Genomic DNA, 16,339 nt, shown 5'->3' with positions numbered 1-16,339 from the left:
AACTGTCTTTGGAATTTCCTGCTTGATGAAAATGTCTGCTGGATACTATGGGCCTGAAGGCTAAAGATGGATGCCCCAACGGTACAGAGGAACTTTGGGTGACTGTCCAGGCAGCGAGATGTCTCTGTCATTTCTAGAGTTTTGGACTTCTTGTTTACTTAGGTATTATTATATCCTTCTGGAGTCTTTGATGCAGTTGAAGAATAGATAGATAGTTATAGTTGTTTTCCTTTGTTATGATAAAAGATAAAATAGATATAAATATTATAACTATATTCTTGCTTGATAACTGTTTTGTTATATGTAATTTTGCTATGTTAAGTTAAAGCCTTCTTTTTTTTGTTTAAACAGAAAAAGAGGAAATGATGGAGGAAGGACATTGGTTAATTATAATAAAGAAACTGCCTTGGCCCATTTTATTGGTTAGTACATAGGTGGGTGGAGTAAACAGAACAGAATGCTGGGAGAAAGAAGCTTAGTCGAGGAGTCGCCATGATTCTTCCACTCCAGACAGATGCAGGTTAAGATCTTCTCTGGTAAGCCACCTTGTGGGCTACACAGATTATTAGAAATGGGTTAGATTAATATGTAAGAGCTAGCCAATAAGAGGCTACAGATAACAGGCCAGGCAGTGTTTAAAATAATACAGTTTCCGTGTAATTATTTCGGGCAAAAGCTAGCCACACGGGCGGCTGGGTGCCAGGAACGTAGCCCTGCCGCTCCTTCAACACCTGAAAAGTAGCCCGAGAAATATTGTGGTCTTGACCATATATCTACTCCAGCTACAGGAAGGCATATTTGACTGACTTCACGTGTTTGTTACGTGTGCCCAGGCATGTTCATGGTACAGGGACGTGTGTGCACACCCACGTGTGTGTCTGGTGGCCAGAAAACAACCTCAGGGGCCACTCCTCAGGAGCCACCACTTTGCTGAAACAGGCTCTCCTGCTGGCTCTAGTTCACCAGGTAGGCTGGCTGACTTGCCAGTGACTCCAGGGACCTGCCTGTCTCTCCGTGCCCCGGCGGGATTGTATGCAGTCCCCGTGATCAGTTCTAAAAACACGCGAGCTCTAGGAAGCAAACGCATGTCCTTGTGCCTGTGTGGCAAGTGCTTTTCTCGCTGAGCCGTCCCCCCAGCACCAGAAACACACATATCTGAGTGGATGGGGTCTGGTTCTAGAAACGAACCCCATTTTGCTATGATGTCCCGGTCACGACTCTTGCTGAGTGCCTCTTGGATTGCATCTGTCCCTCCAAGGACTGCCAACGGGGGAGTGGAGGCCTAATCATGGGCAGGTTGGGGCAAAGAGTGGTTAATCTGCTCCATGGACACAAACTATACTACCATCTCCACCGCTGCGCTCAAACACAGTAGAGATTAGAATGCGGGGGAGGCGTGAACAAAAGGACACACAGGAATGTGTCTAGGAGGTGCCTGCCATGCTGGGAGCCCTTCCTCTAGATGACCTAGGTGAATGTCAGGATTAACTCCCCACTCCCATGCCTCCTGGGATCTCTTCACCAGCAAGCATGACCACCCCACTCAGTATAGGGAATGCTGGGGCTTGAACCAGGGCACTGTGAGGAGTGTATGCTGGGATAAGCATTCTACCTACTAATCTCCCGCAGGAAAATAAAGCACTTGCAATCAGCGTGACTGCTTCAGCCAGGGCCTGGGAATGGCCCAAGGAGCAGAGCTCTGGGCCTCTCTCAGTGCCCACGTCTGCACACTGTCGATGCTCAGAAGGTCTCCATTCAGCCACATGACGTCTGGGCTGCTGGTGTGAAGGGAGTCGGCCACAACTACAGGCTGATGTCATACAGCAGAAGGTGAAGAATTTTGGGTCCGGGGGACACATGGCAGAACCTACATGATATGGGATAAAGGTGTGAGCTTAGGAAAAGCCCCCACTCCCCCACCAGGGACCTAGAACCTGGGCTATCCTTACTAAACCTGCCTGGGTTAAAAGACTAGCAGCTGCATCCATGAGACTTCTTGTTACAGTTTCATTACGCAGCCCTGATGTAATACACATCTTGCTAATACACTTGTGTTAGCACATTAAGAGGTCCTACTCTTGATTCTGCCTTCTATGGGGGAAATCAGGGTAGTGGTTGTTGATGCCCAGTCAATATGGCATCAGGATCCCTTCCAAAGACATTTCAAAACTGTCTGGAGACTCTTATCACTTGCCTGCTGTTCGGTTACTGAATCTCTGGGTCGCTGGCATTTTCTCTCAGCCTCTCTCCTCCTTAGCTCTACTGTTTTTGTCTCCTGACCTACGCAGAAAATAAATGAAGCAGAGTTAGACCAACGGTCAGTGTATCGTCCATTTTAAGGCTTCCTGCCTCCCGTTCTACCCGTCCTTAGCCTTGTCCTCTGGCCTATTCAGTCACAGGAAGGGAGCCTGCAGAGAGGGGCAGCTGTTCGCACACAGGGAAAACGCCTGCTTTAGAAGTCTATCCAAGGGCTGTCCTTTCTCCCGAGACCAGTCCCAACAGCAAAGACGGCTGGCACCCAACTGGCACACTCTAGTGCCTTTGTCATGTCACCTCCTGCCACATCAAGCCTTTGGCACAGTTCTGGTGACTCAGCCTCTGCCAGGCCCACGCCATCTTCTGCCCAACCCATAGCGGGTGGTGTCCAACATGTTCGGGTTGGTACAGGTTGTAGTAGGCCATAGTTTCCTGGACTTCGTTTCCGAGGTAGCGTCTGCAGGAGTGGTAGGTGGAACACCATTCTTCGGGTTTTCTCTTTGACGTCCCCCTGTGACTTCAACCAACAAACTCCTGGTCTACCTTCAAGCCCTTTCACCTCCGGGAGGAGGCATTCTGTGCCCACTGCCCCGGTGTCTCCTCTGGCCTTAGAAGGGGTCGGCCCTGACACAACAAGCCAGCACAGTTTAGCCCAAAGCTCTTTGACCGCGCCCACATACCAAGGCAGTGTGGATGCCAGTGTGTTTCCTGCAATGGCACCCATCCAACGTTTCCTTAGACCAAGGGGGCTGGGAGAGGTTCTTTCTAACTCTCAGTCCCCGTGGGGGTCCCAGACATGCCCATCTGTACCTCTCAGCCTCTCGGCAAAGGGCTGATCACTGGTGGAGCTGCCATCAGAACTAATTTAATATTTGTGGGGTGCCTTTTACTCTGCAGACTCCAGCCCGTCCATATGGAGCATCCCGAATCTGAAATCCAAAATGCTCCCAGTCAGCCATGGGTGAGAACCTACAGGACGCCTCAAGTGGAAAATTCTACACCCCACCTTGTGTGATGGGTTGCATTAAAACATGGCTGCTTTTAAAACAATGTCTGAAATTACCTTCAGGCTGCGAACACACATATGAAGCACAAAATCAGTGCTGGGCATTGACTGGAATCTCATCCACAGATTTTCATTACATGCACACAAATATTCCTCCCTAAGCTCTTCTGGTCCTGTGTGTAAGATGGGCTCAACCTTTAGTGTGGACGAAAGAGAAGGGGGACATTAGGTTACTAAGGCAGGAATATTGACACCGCAGTTGAAGCTGGCACCAGGCACTCTGCAGCATGCCCACTGCAGTGTTATTTCCTGAGTTCCCAGCAGCCTCAGCCAAATGAAGACAATTTAACACCCTAGGACTTGATCTGAGATCGTGTCAGGTCCAGTATTATTATACAGCTGCTTCAGGCCCTTAGAAGATGGCTAATAGAGAGATTTCAGTGTAACCTTCCTTCCCTGGCTTTACCTGTAATGGAGAAAACAGTTCTGTTATCAACTGCTTGTCTGTAGCCCCAAGGACATCACCTTTCTCCTTAGCTTGGCATGCATACGATCCCAGAAGTCACACCGCCTTCCGGTTCTGAAAGGCTGGAAATAAAGATCAGAAGCCCAGGAGGGCGTCTGGGGTGCACAGTAATGTCACGGTGCAATCTGTGGGTTGGCTCGTGTCTCTACAACAGTCAAAATCATCATCAAGACGTTCAGGACAGGAGGCTGCTGCTTAAACCCAGCTGAGTGCCTGCTGGCTGGGCATATGCTGGGGTTTCGGCCCTCTGGCCACAGCAAGGCAGCAGAAGGGTCTCTCCTGTCCCCTTCCACTAGCCAGGCTATCAGCACTCTAAAACAGCCCACGAGCCACATGGAATCCTAAGGGGAACTCTAACTCGACTTCGATGGGCTGAATCCACACCAACACTCAGGCTCTCTGACTTTTTCTGCTTTCTTCAAAACAGGACATTGAAAAGCACTTTTAATAATTTATGAATTCTGGCTTGTAAGGCCATCCTTCAGGTCTATTAAACTTTGCATGTACCGAGAATCATACCGTTAGAGCTAAAAATGGCCTCAGAGATGCCATGGGCCAGGGGCTCTGAGCTATGGCATGAACCCGTGAAGGGCTGTGGACAGGAAGGCATTGCATGCCTGACCCTTCTGAACTATTTAGCTTTAGATGCGCATTTGTAAGGGGCTGAATTAGTTACTTCTCTTGGTGCTATGGCAAAATCTTTGGTGTAAGTAACCTAAGGGACTCAGGTTGTTGGCTCGTGGCTTCAGAAGCTTCCTCTGTCATAGCAGGGAAGGGAGTGTTGGCTGCAGTTCCAACAGCCAGTAGGTATCAGTCAGTAGGTACAATTATCTCAGCTGCTTCATAGCCTCCAATACATGCAACTGGAGCATGAATTCTAATTGTTATTAATAATAAAATCCCAAAGTCAGATACAGGGGTTAGCGCTGACTATCAGAGAAGCAAAGCAGCCAGCCACTAGAGAGTTCTTTTACCTCACCAATGCTTAGAAAGAAGGAGCAATCCTGTCGTCAGATTATCTCCTCAGACCCCAACCGTCTCCATCAAACCTCAATGTGCTCCGTCTCCTCCTGCCTTATATTCCCCTCTCCAGCCAGCCACATCACTCCTGTCTCCACCTCCCTAGTGCTGGGATTAAAGGCGTGCACCACCACAGTCCGGCTCCCAAATGTTGGGATTACAGGTGTGTGCCACCGGTCCCTGACCTCTAAGTGACTTAGCTCTGCACTCTGATCTTCAGGCAAGCTTTACTTGTTAAAACACAAACAAAATATCACTACATGCAATATGCTGGGGATCAAGTATTCAAAACATGACCCTAAACACTAAAACCTTAACGGGGTCACAATTTTCATTAGTCTTAAAAAGGACTCTCCAACGGGACCAGTTCATTTTAGAGATGAAAGAAATGGGCTCCATGAATGTAAAATGACAGACGGCTGCACCCGGACCCACAGCAGGGACTCTGGGTTTGTGTACAGATGGTACTATTATTCATCTATAGATAGATGTATAGATACTACTGTTACATCCATAGGCATAAAGCAAGTTGTGTTCTCATGAAATGTCAAAACATCATAAAGGAGGAAGAAAAGCAGACCAAGCAGGTGCAAGACAGAGTTGGGGATGGGGTGGGCGCGGGGAAAGGGAAGGAAAGGAGGGGAGAAAAGAGAGGGAGAGAAGAATTAAAACAATTTTGTTTCTTACTAATCATCCAGGATTTGGGAATACAACTGAACAGAGATATGAAAATCTCAGGGAAGCTGATTTCAGCCAAGAAGTCAGCTAAGACACCCTAAGTTCCAAACAGAGCAGGAAAACAATGGGACACCAGAGCAATGTCTCTAGAACAATGAACAAGACAAAACTCTTGTGGACAAACATGATGGAACGGGGAGGGCCTTCTGACTTAACTTTGAGGATGCAAAGATGCTCAGACGTCAAGAGCACACACTATTCTTACAGAGGATCCAAGTTCAGTTCCCAGCACCCATGTAGGGCAGCTCACAGCTGTCACAACTACAGTTCCAGGATATCAGATACCTTTGGCCTCTAAGGGCAACGGCATGCACAGACACAAATACAAAATGATGGTGATGATGATGATGATAACAACAACAACAGACTCAGCCAGGTGGGGTGGTGCACGCCTTTAATCCTAGCACTCAGGAGGCAGAGGCAGGAGCATCTCTGTGAGTCGGATGCCAGTCTGGGCTGTACAGTGAGACCTCAAAAACTCAGATATCGCAAAAAAAAAAAAAAAAAAAAAGAAAAAAATCTTTAACATTTGACTGCCATGACTGTAAAAGATTATTCCCATGAATAAGAGGTAGGACAGAGAATGAGAGTGAAGATATCTGTGGACTACGCTTTAACAAACAGGCAGAGGGGCTGTATTTCCACAGATTACACGCCACACAGCATACTATGGAAAGCCCTAAGGAAGATCCCCATACCTGTGCAGGAGGGCTCAGGAGCTGGGGCAAGTGGCAGTGCCTTGAAGTCAGAAGTCTCTGGAACAGAGGTACAGAAGCTCAGTTAAATTCTAGTTTCTCCCTAAGGACTCCCAACACATCTAACTCTTGGGAGAGCTTAAGGCAGAGGGGAGTGCACCTGGAGACGGTGGGCACAGTCAAGGGAGTATTGAGTGACAGGTTACAAAAGAGATGAATTAGAAATCCACATTCGAACAGTAGGACTTGCTGCCCCCTCTTCAATTCAGCTTCCAGAATCTGATATGTAGGTTTACCCCTGTAGGATTGAGTCTCATTTGCTGCCTCTATCTTGTCATGCTAAGGTTGGAACTACATTTCCCAGGATCCTCTTCTCTATGATTCCAGGTTACAATTTGGCAGAGGGAGAAACCTGAGTCAGATGTACAATGCTTACAATGAAGTTATTATTCCAAGGGTCAGACATGGTGGTCCACAGTCCCATCTACCTGCCTCTCCTGTGCAGCCAGCCACTGGTGGGCAGACTTGGCAGCTTCTTGGAACTTCTGAAGGCTCTGACCCTTGTGATACAGGCTCAAGACTTGGGTGAGAATTTCTCCAAGGCTCTGGTTGAAGTTTTCAGGACTCTCTGACATCAAGCACTAGCTTTATTCTTGTGTTATCTTTAGAGTCAGGTAGGTGGGGGCCGAAGAACCCACCAGCAGGCAATGGCACCGGTATACCCCAGGGGATCCAGCAGACTGAACCACAGGTCTTCTGTCTTGCCCTCCCTCCCTCAGAACACAACATTCCTGGCCAGGGCCCTCTTACTCCATCCCCAGAGCAGCTGCGTTGGGTCTCTCTACTTTCCTCCATCCTCACATCTCTGACCACAGCCAGGAAGGGGCTCTGCTTTTAAGGCCAGGTATGACTGGAGAGCTCCTGGACCAGCCAGATGTTGTGGTGCTGACCCACTGCATCTAAGCCCTGTATGGCATACTTTCACAGGTTAGGATTAGGACTTTGTTTCTTAAGATTTTTTTTTAACAAAAAAACTTGTGCTTACATATATGTGTTTGAACACATGCATATGCACATTTGCCCATGGAGGCCATGGGGGGGGGGTGTTGGCTCCCCTGGAATTGTGGTTGCATGTGGTGGTGAGCCACCACACATGGGTGTTGGTAATAGGAACCAAATTTGGGTCCTCTGCAAGAGCAGTATGTGTTCTCAATTGCTGAGTCATCTCTCCAGCCCCACGACAGGGGCCTCTTTCTGTGTGGATGAGAGGACCATTGTTCCAGCACACAGGCTGCAATCAGGCCAGCCGGAAAGTCTGGCCAGTGACTGGAGACCTTGACATTCTACTCCCGTCCCAAATATGAATGAAGAGCCAAGTGAATCCGTAACACCAAAGTCAAAAAGCCCAAAGCACCTAGAAGAATTAGACTCAGCAGAGGGGGCAGAAAACTATCAAAGGACAACAAAGCCAACACCGCAGAAATGGCCATGAAACCTCACGCGGGCGGAAATGACATCAAAACTCATCTTTCAGGTACTGAAGAACATTAGCAGAAATAAACACCCACGGTGAAGTTTTAGAAGACATGGTGTGGGGCTTTTTTCCAGAAAGTAGAACACAGGAACAGAAAGGAGATGAGGAGAAAGGTAAGTCACAAGAGCGAATCAGTGCAGCACACAGGAAAGGTGGCCTGGGAGGAAAGAAAAGCTAAAACAAGGCAGGGGATTAAAAAGGCCTGGGACCAACCACTAAACAAATACATGCGTATGTACATGTGTGTTTGTGTGTACATGTGTGTATGTGTGTATGTGTAACTGAGTCTCCTACTCCCAAAGAGTAAGGTCCAGAGATCAGCTCTGCATTGCCCTAGAGAATGAAATACTGGGGGATTTTTCTTTTCCCAACCAGGAATTCACACCAAGAGTATAAAACTTAAAGAAAAACAAAGTCCCAGCAGTCAGTCTTTCCCAGACGACCGCTGAAGGATGTATACACATCTCTAAACACATACACACATGCACATGTACACACACACACAGACTACTGGACGGGAGCTGGGGTCCAGAGGGTTAAAGAGCTGAGGATCTGGGGTGCGTTAGCCCAGAAGAGGAAGCGAGGGAACCAAACAGCAGAGGAAGGCACACATCCAGGTCAAGGTGGGAGGAAGCCGGGCTCCGAGAAAACAAAGCACAACACGGTGACCGCACACTCGTCCCAACACGCTGGAGGGGAAGCTACAGTCCCAGAGCCAGGATTAGGCATGAATGGGGAAGCACATGGAAACTTTAAAATGATAGTTACTCATTTCAGAATCTAAATAAGGTTTCTCCAGAATGTGAATCTGTTGGGTGGGCTACAAACATCCCTACGTATTACGGACACTAGCTCTTCTATGTGCACAGGTGCTCATGTGTGTGCGCGTGCACCTTTGGCCCCCCTGGGCTTTTGAAATGGGGTTGGTCACTAGTCCTTGATTTAACTTGGGCTGTAATTGCACTGTGAAGGTAAATGGGGTGCAATGTTGCGGTGTGAGGCAGGGCCAGTGTTGAAGCTAAACCCTCACACCCACGGGGAAGGGAGAGGGGAGAAAGTCGGAATCAGCATACCCCTGTAAAATGTATGACATCAGAAGGCACAGATGAAAGAGCTGAAGATGCCAGGGGAAACTTTGGGGGTTAGTGGGCAGCTGCTTGTTGCCATGGGGCTCAGTGCTCTTCATTTAGTCTATGGACATGAACCACATGAACCACATTAAAAGATTAAACTTAAACAGGTTAACTCAAATGCCAAACTGATAAATAAACATGGTGTGGTTATGCCCATAATGAAGTATCATCACACTGTAATGTGGGTGAACCTTGAAAACATCCCACACAGTGAACAAAACTAGACAGAGACTTTCATAGAATGTAGGATTCTGGGATTGTACTAGGAGTCAGAAAGAAGGGAATGAGGGACGAATTGACAGCTGTACAACACCATGGATGGCTTAAAAGCCACTGCATTACCTACTCTAAAATGGTTAAAATGGCAAGATTTGTTTCCTCTAGCGGTTACTTAGTTTTACCTTAATAATAAAAACATGTAAAAGCACTAATGTATTCTATGTCTGTGGTATACTCCATTTTAACTTCAGCTAAGTAAAAAGCTGCTTGCAGTCTGTCTCAGCAGCAAACACGTTCTTCTGCTTCACTCAGCGCCAGGGTCACAGGCTGCGCTGCCGTTCTCAACAGTCGCATGACAGAGGTGAACCATGAGCTGACCTCAGTATGCAGCACTGCTAGGAGCCGCACAGGCTGCTCCAGCAACGCGGCAGCTTGTTCACTGTGACACACAGAAGCAAGGGAAATTTGGATGTGGGGTTCTGGGCACTAAGGCCTAGGGAAGGAGCTTCCTGTTTCGTTCCTATTTCGTGGCTAAATTTCATTTCCCTCTCCCCCTCTTCTTGGGACATCCCCCGCCCCACTTCCATAGCATCTTCTCTTGATGCTCAGTGAGGTCAGGGAAGAACCTGACCTCAGAGTCAGCAGCAAAGCCCAGATTCGTCATTCATTTCAGACTTCAAATTTGATTTGTAGATTTTTAAAAATGGTTTCTTTCAGGTTTCTGTCAGTTGACTAAGAAAAAAAAAAATTAAAACCCCATCTCAGTTAATGGCTTTTCAGATCTGCCCAAAGCTTAGTCACCTGTATGATTCATCCGACTTCTCATTTTTTAAGTCTAGTTAAAGTTCAACCAGGAGGGAATGTAGATTAAGTACCACTTAAAAAATGCTACAAATACCAGTCAAGGAACGTCTAACCTGTGGTTCATGGGCCACACACCAGGACAGCTACAAATGCTGTCCACCACATTGTAAGTATACTTAAAACTTATGCAATTATTTTTTTTGCAATGCCATTGCATTCTTCACTGTGAATTTTGTAGTTGACAACACTGCATCGCAATGTCAAAAGGCTGGACACATCCCCCAGGGGGAGTTTGTCACAGAGACTGCCTAAAACCCTGGCTCACAGGAGGTCCTTCCTTTCCTTCTAGAGTCACAGCACTCACACCCAACAGAGAAGCTTGCAACAGTAAGTCAGGGTCGCAGAACCTGAAGCCCATGGCTGCTCTCAGGAGTCCAGGGAAGAAAGTCACGCTCTGATGGGACAGCCACGTTAGCCAGTGTGAAGGGCCCACAGCAACACGGACCAGCACACATGTGATCTAGGGGTTAGGAGAGTCCCGGAGGATGTAGGCTGAGGAGGAGGAGGGGGGAAGAACATCTGGACAGAAGGGCACTGTACGTGCGCATTCATGGAGGAATCTAGCAGCAAGCTGAGAGAGCTCAGAAGCGAGGTCCTGAGGGAAAGCAGGCAGACAGGGGTGGTAGTGCAGGCTGGGGAGGGAGTCTCAAACAGCCTGTGCCTGGCTGAGCTACTTCCCCGAAAGGCTAGGGAGAAGGAATGAGGCTGAATACATGTTTTACAAACATAACTGGTGGTTACTCAAAAGGGTGCAGCCAGGAAGCCGTGCAGGAGGCTAAGGGGGAAGGGAGGGATGTGAAGGACAGTTCTGAGGGAGAGGGCGGGGATAAAGCTTGCTGAGGGTGGATGTGGGGAAGTAAGGGGTGCTCAGATTTAGCTGGGCAGTATGGGAGAAGTCAGCTTTGCGGAGACCAAGGACATGGCTCTGGTATACTGTGCGAGGTGGGTTTAGAAAAGCATGCTAATCTGCCTAGGAGACACTAAACATAGGGACAGCAGATGTTCTAGGCAGCCCCGGGGGGTTGGCCTCCAGTCTGCCAGAAGCAAGAACTGCCGATGTGTCTGGATCCTGGGAGTGGAGATCTCTCAGGAAATAGAGCAGCCAGAGTCCCAGGGAATCAGGTGGCTGGTGAACTGGCTCAACCACCTTGCTCCAGGGGACAGAATGCCTCAGCTCCACATTGTCTTAACTTGGAGGCAACAACATCCCCAGAGAGATTTTCAGGAGGGCCGAAAGGCAGTAAGTGGGCAGGAGAAAGCAGCTAGGGGCTTCTGGATTGCTAGGGTGGTCTTTGGTCTTCCAGTGGGTGGACCTGTTGGTGACCGCAGCACCTGGGGCGGGAAAGCACTTATATCCGGGAGGTATAGCGGCTGCCTCACTTCAGTTCCTGGACTTAGGAAAGTCAGTGTGGTTTCTACCAAGCATCCCTGTACTGAAGACATTTCAGGACAACATCTCATGTAGAGCCTTCCCCTTTATCCACATCTACTTATTTCTATGCCTGCTAATTTAGTGAAGTCCCAGATACTGGCCCACCCAGTTAGTTAGCCAAACCATCGGCTACACGTAGCCTTTAGCCTTCCTTAGTGAGGATCGCTAACCATACAATCAATAGCCAGTGTATGACTGCCCCCAGGTGAGCTAATAGAAGCTTCTAGAAGTAAACTGAACTTCCTCCCTGCCTGCTCCTCTCAAATTGACTTCGTCAGTTATTGGTTTTGCCCTTTATCCTCCAGTTTTCACCAAGCCCCAAATGTAGTAAACCAATTCTCTAAAATGTAACCACCAGCACTATGTGAACAATTAATTACCTGTCACTGTAACACGTCACTAAACTCAAGTTAATAGGAAGAAAATGCACCTCAGTATTTCTTGGTATTTGTTTTCCTAGTTCTTACCTGTTGCCCTGAAGTCAGCAATCAATTACTCTGTCAGCCGGCGCATGATGCTTTTCCCCAATCTTTATAACCGATTTCAGATGGTGCTAGAAAATTCTATTGACTCTGAACACCAAAAGAAATCAGTCATCCTCTAAGGGGTCACAAGAGGTCGTGTGGATTGGAAATGCCCAAGCCTTCAATCTGTCGTCCAGGCACGATGGAGTCTACTTCCAGAGAAGACTTATTACATTAAACAAGTATAAAATTCTACCAACGATGACTAACTAGCTACACACAACACTGATGTCAGCAGGACAAGGGCAGGCCCGCTGCGACTTGAGCAGGTCTTGGTTGCCTGTTTTCCCCTTTGGATACTTCAGGGCTGCGGAGTTGTTCTCCACCAAGAACACTGATTTCAAATGGTGCTAGACAATCACTATTTAAATCTAAACCACCATATGAAACCAGCTTCCTGAAGAAGCTTTATCGTCTGTCTTCATGTTCTTCCAACAATCTCCAGACATCCTACAAAGGGAAAAGCTGAAGTCTGTGCGTTACTTGCCAATTTCAGGCATTTGTTCCTGCGCTTACTTCATCCGGCTGGAGGTGGGGGTGGGGTGTGCCAGCTACTCACTACATTCTTCCCCCCAAACGGAAACGGTAAACCGCAGCCTTGGCCTGAGCCCTGAACTCTCCTGAGGTCTTGGTCACTGGCAGGAAGCTTCAGCATGCACAGCCTTGAGTGAGCCAGCACAGATGAACTGAGGACACTTCGGGTACTTTCTACTTCCAGATCATTCCATTAGATCTGACCAATGAGTGCGATCTGGGATTCTGAGGAGCTCAAACACTGGGCCAGCCACAGAGTGACTGGGAGATGCTAATGAGGCCCCGCCCCTTCCCTCCAGAACAGGATTTCTGGGCAGCAGTGAGCTCAGGCCTTTCCCTAACCTTCAATTCTCCTCCAAAAGTAAGGCTTTGAGTCGCAGATCTGACAAATTATCACTAATTATTTCAAACAGGGTTTTACTATGCTGCCCTGGCTGTCCTGGAACTCACTCTGTAGTCAGACTGGCCTGTTAACTCAGAGATCTGCCTGCCTCTGCCTTGCAAGTGCTGGGATTAAGCTGTGGCCACCACACTGTTATTTTGTGTAGCTCGTGTCTCCCTCCCATTAGCTCTTGACCCTGTCTTGCTGGGCAGTTTGCTGTCAATCCTTCTAGAGTGCCAGGAATCCTGCTGACTACGGCATCTACCTTCTTTTAAAAGCTACTGGGGAACATTTCAGATATAAAACTGTTAACTCTTGTCTTTAAAAAAAAAAACTTAATAAAGTTATATAACTTTTAAAAATAACTTTTTTTGAGATGTACTGAAAATATGATTAGTATCATTTTTCTCCTTCCCATTCATTCTCAAACTCGTGGCCTGTTTTAAAAATGCCCCTTCTCTCCTCCCAAATATGTAAGTATAACCTGCTCAGTCCATATAATGTTACTACTATGTTTTGATTTCAGGGCCAATCACTTGGTATTAACTTTCTACATGACAGTAAAACAAATTCCTAAATTTTTTTTTTTTTTTTTTGAGACAGGGTTTCTCTGTAGCTTTGGTGCCTGTCCCGGAACTAGCTCTTGTACACCAGGCTGGCCTCGAACTCCCAGAGATCCGCCTGACTCTGCCTCCCGAGTGCTGGGATTAAAGGCGTGCGCTACCACCGCTTGGCCAAATTCCTAAATTTGTAGCTCCTGAATTCAACAACTGAGCATTTTTGCTTCAAATATGCTAACTAAATACAATCTATATCATTACCTAAACGTGATATACATGGTTCTTGCTGCATTGTTTGAAAGCAAGGGATGGGCTAGGTTCTCTGCTCCTAGCTGCTGGGGCACAACACTGCTTCAGGAAAATCGAGATCACTCTAAATTATTTTAAAAAGGAGGAATACAATACACTGTCCTACCTGAGAAAGTGAACAGTTCCTCAGGACTGTGAGATGGTCAGCATAAATTCAAGTCTCATCAAGGCTACCGGACTCTCTAGTCTGTATCCTCAACACTGCTACCTTTAACAGCAAATCACCATCCGTGTGCACACCAACTTCCCACCCTGGCTGTTCATCGCTTGCTCCACCAGTGCCTGCTCCATCAGCTTCGCTAATTCACTGACCCTTGATGTCTCCTTAGCGCTCCACTCCACACTCTTACACCTCAGTCTTGCTGCAGTACAGAATCTTAATCTAACAATGTCCAGAGGCTGGGCTACAGAGTCAGAAACTCTTTCAAAAAGAAAAGAAAACCTAAATATTAAAAACAAAAAAAGAGGGACAAATCTTTGATTAGCTTAAGAAAACCTTTTTGTTCTCTAAAAAAGTACCAAACTGAAAGAAAATGTTCACTGCAGATAAATCTGAAAGATCCTAGGTCTAGAATCTATAAAACTTTTTGGGGCTGGAGAATGGGCTCAGCTCCCAGTGCCCTCTTCTGGTTTCCGTAGGCACCTATAGACATGTGCACACACTCATAACCGGACAAGCATACAATACAAACATGCATGCACACATGCAGGGTTCTTGAGTCTGGACCATTCTCATATAACCTCAGCAAGTCCACCATGAGCGGCAGGGAGACGACAAGTGGGGGCACTCTGTCAGTCTCTTTTCAGGAGACGCACAGAAGATGGAGGGACAGCCAGTGGTGTGGACTCGGATGCCTTAAGTGGCCCTCAGCTGCAAGCACAGCCCTCCAAGAAGAAAGGCTTCCTTCACTCAGTAAATACTGTCAGGCTTCCTTTCTCCCTACAGACAACTGATCATGCTTTGGGGCTAGGACGCAGGAGAGCTATGTTTCTGTAAGCTGAGATTATTGTTATTTTGAACTAGCTATAATTTTAAAGTACTACAACACTTGAAAAAAATCACCTTTAAAACACACACTTGGGATACAAGAATAGACTCCTAGGCACCTCTCAGTCCACCAGTCAGGAATACGTGAGCCTGATTCACAGCCCACTCTGCATGCTTCACACCGCTTTCAACACACTGCCCTTTGGTGCACTTCTTCCAAATCTGACAGCAAAGTTAGCCTGGAGTGAGTCAGTAACCCACAGCAGGACGCATGTGTGGTGAAGTTGGGCACTGCTCCCATTGACGTGAGAGGCCAGTCTGCTCTTGCGTGAGCAAACTGGATTAAGGTGAGTTCCCTCAGGGCCTGGGGATTGCACAAGAAGGATCCCATCCAGAACTGACACCTTCTGAAGACAGCCTGAACATGCTAGGGACACTGGGACTCGGCAGCTCAGACCACAGACACTTGTGCTGCTGTGGCAGCTGTGCTCACGCATCTGGAAGCCATGCTCAGATGCCTTCATCACTGACTGCGATGCCTTCAGTCAACGTTATCGCAGGAGATGAGCATGGATCTGGCTCTGCTGCTTACCTGCGGCGTCATCTTGGGCAAATCATTCAATCTCCCCGATCTAGGAAGAGAGGCCTACTCCTATGTGCTGGCAGTTAGGCTGACAGGTCGGAACCCTGGATTGTCTTTTCAGGGAGAAGGCCAGAGTGAACAGCAGAGGGAGGAAGGGTACTCTTGAGAAATACTTGCAGCATACACCTTCAGAACGCTGACTCTGGCTGTGTGCAGAGCGCCACTCTGGACATGCACAGTCATCTGAACATAAAGATGCAGATTTCTTGGTGAGGGAGAGCACAGTGAGGGTGTAGGCTCCACAGCTTGTCAACAGCAAGCCTGGGTCTCTGTTTAGCTAGCCTAGTCCCAAGCCACGAGGGCTTTGCTGCCAGAGCTTTTACAGTTCCTGTAACTGCTTATCTTTGCTTGACACGGGGAGCATCCATTGACTCCAAATCCAGGGGTTTGCCAGCTAACCATTAACACCAGCTCTGGCCCGATTCAAACACCCCCCCCCCCAAAAAAAAATCCAGCCACCAGTGGGAAGGAAGACTTGAAGTCAGTAATATTTGGCCACACCAAATGATCAGAGACTCTCAATCATGCACCTGACTTGCAGTGTGTTCCTGAGCGTACCCCATCTTCTCTGTAGCCTGTCCCAACTGATGTTAAGCAGCTCAAGTGAAGGGAGTTATCATGTCTGGTTCCTAAGTCCTAGTCCACATGTAACAGTAAATACTGTGTCTCTCCAAAGCTTCTTGTTTCTACCCTGCAGTCGGGTGGCGTGTGGAGCCATGCCCAGCTCTGCCCGTCCCTGCAGAGCCCTAGGTTAGCCAATTCCTTGTTAGCCAGTTCTTGGGTCTCAGTCTCCTCGCTGTTCCTGACCCACCACACTAGACATATGAGGGTACATCAGGGAGTCGAGAGGTGACTGTAAAGCAGTATAAACCTTTTCTTGGGTACAAGAGTGGGATGAGGCTAAGAGGTCTGCCTCAGCTGGCAAATGAGACCGCTCTCCCAGTGTACTGGAAGAGCACCTGCAATACACTCCGAT

This window comes from Alexandromys fortis, unplaced genomic scaffold, assembly GCF_014885135.2.
Source record: "Alexandromys fortis isolate MF-2015 unplaced genomic scaffold, M_Fortis_MF-2015_v1.1 scaffold_44, whole genome shotgun sequence".
In the NCBI taxonomy this organism is placed as follows: Eukaryota; Metazoa; Chordata; class Mammalia; order Rodentia; family Cricetidae; genus Alexandromys; species Alexandromys fortis.
Note: the sequence above shows the minus strand (reverse complement) of the source record.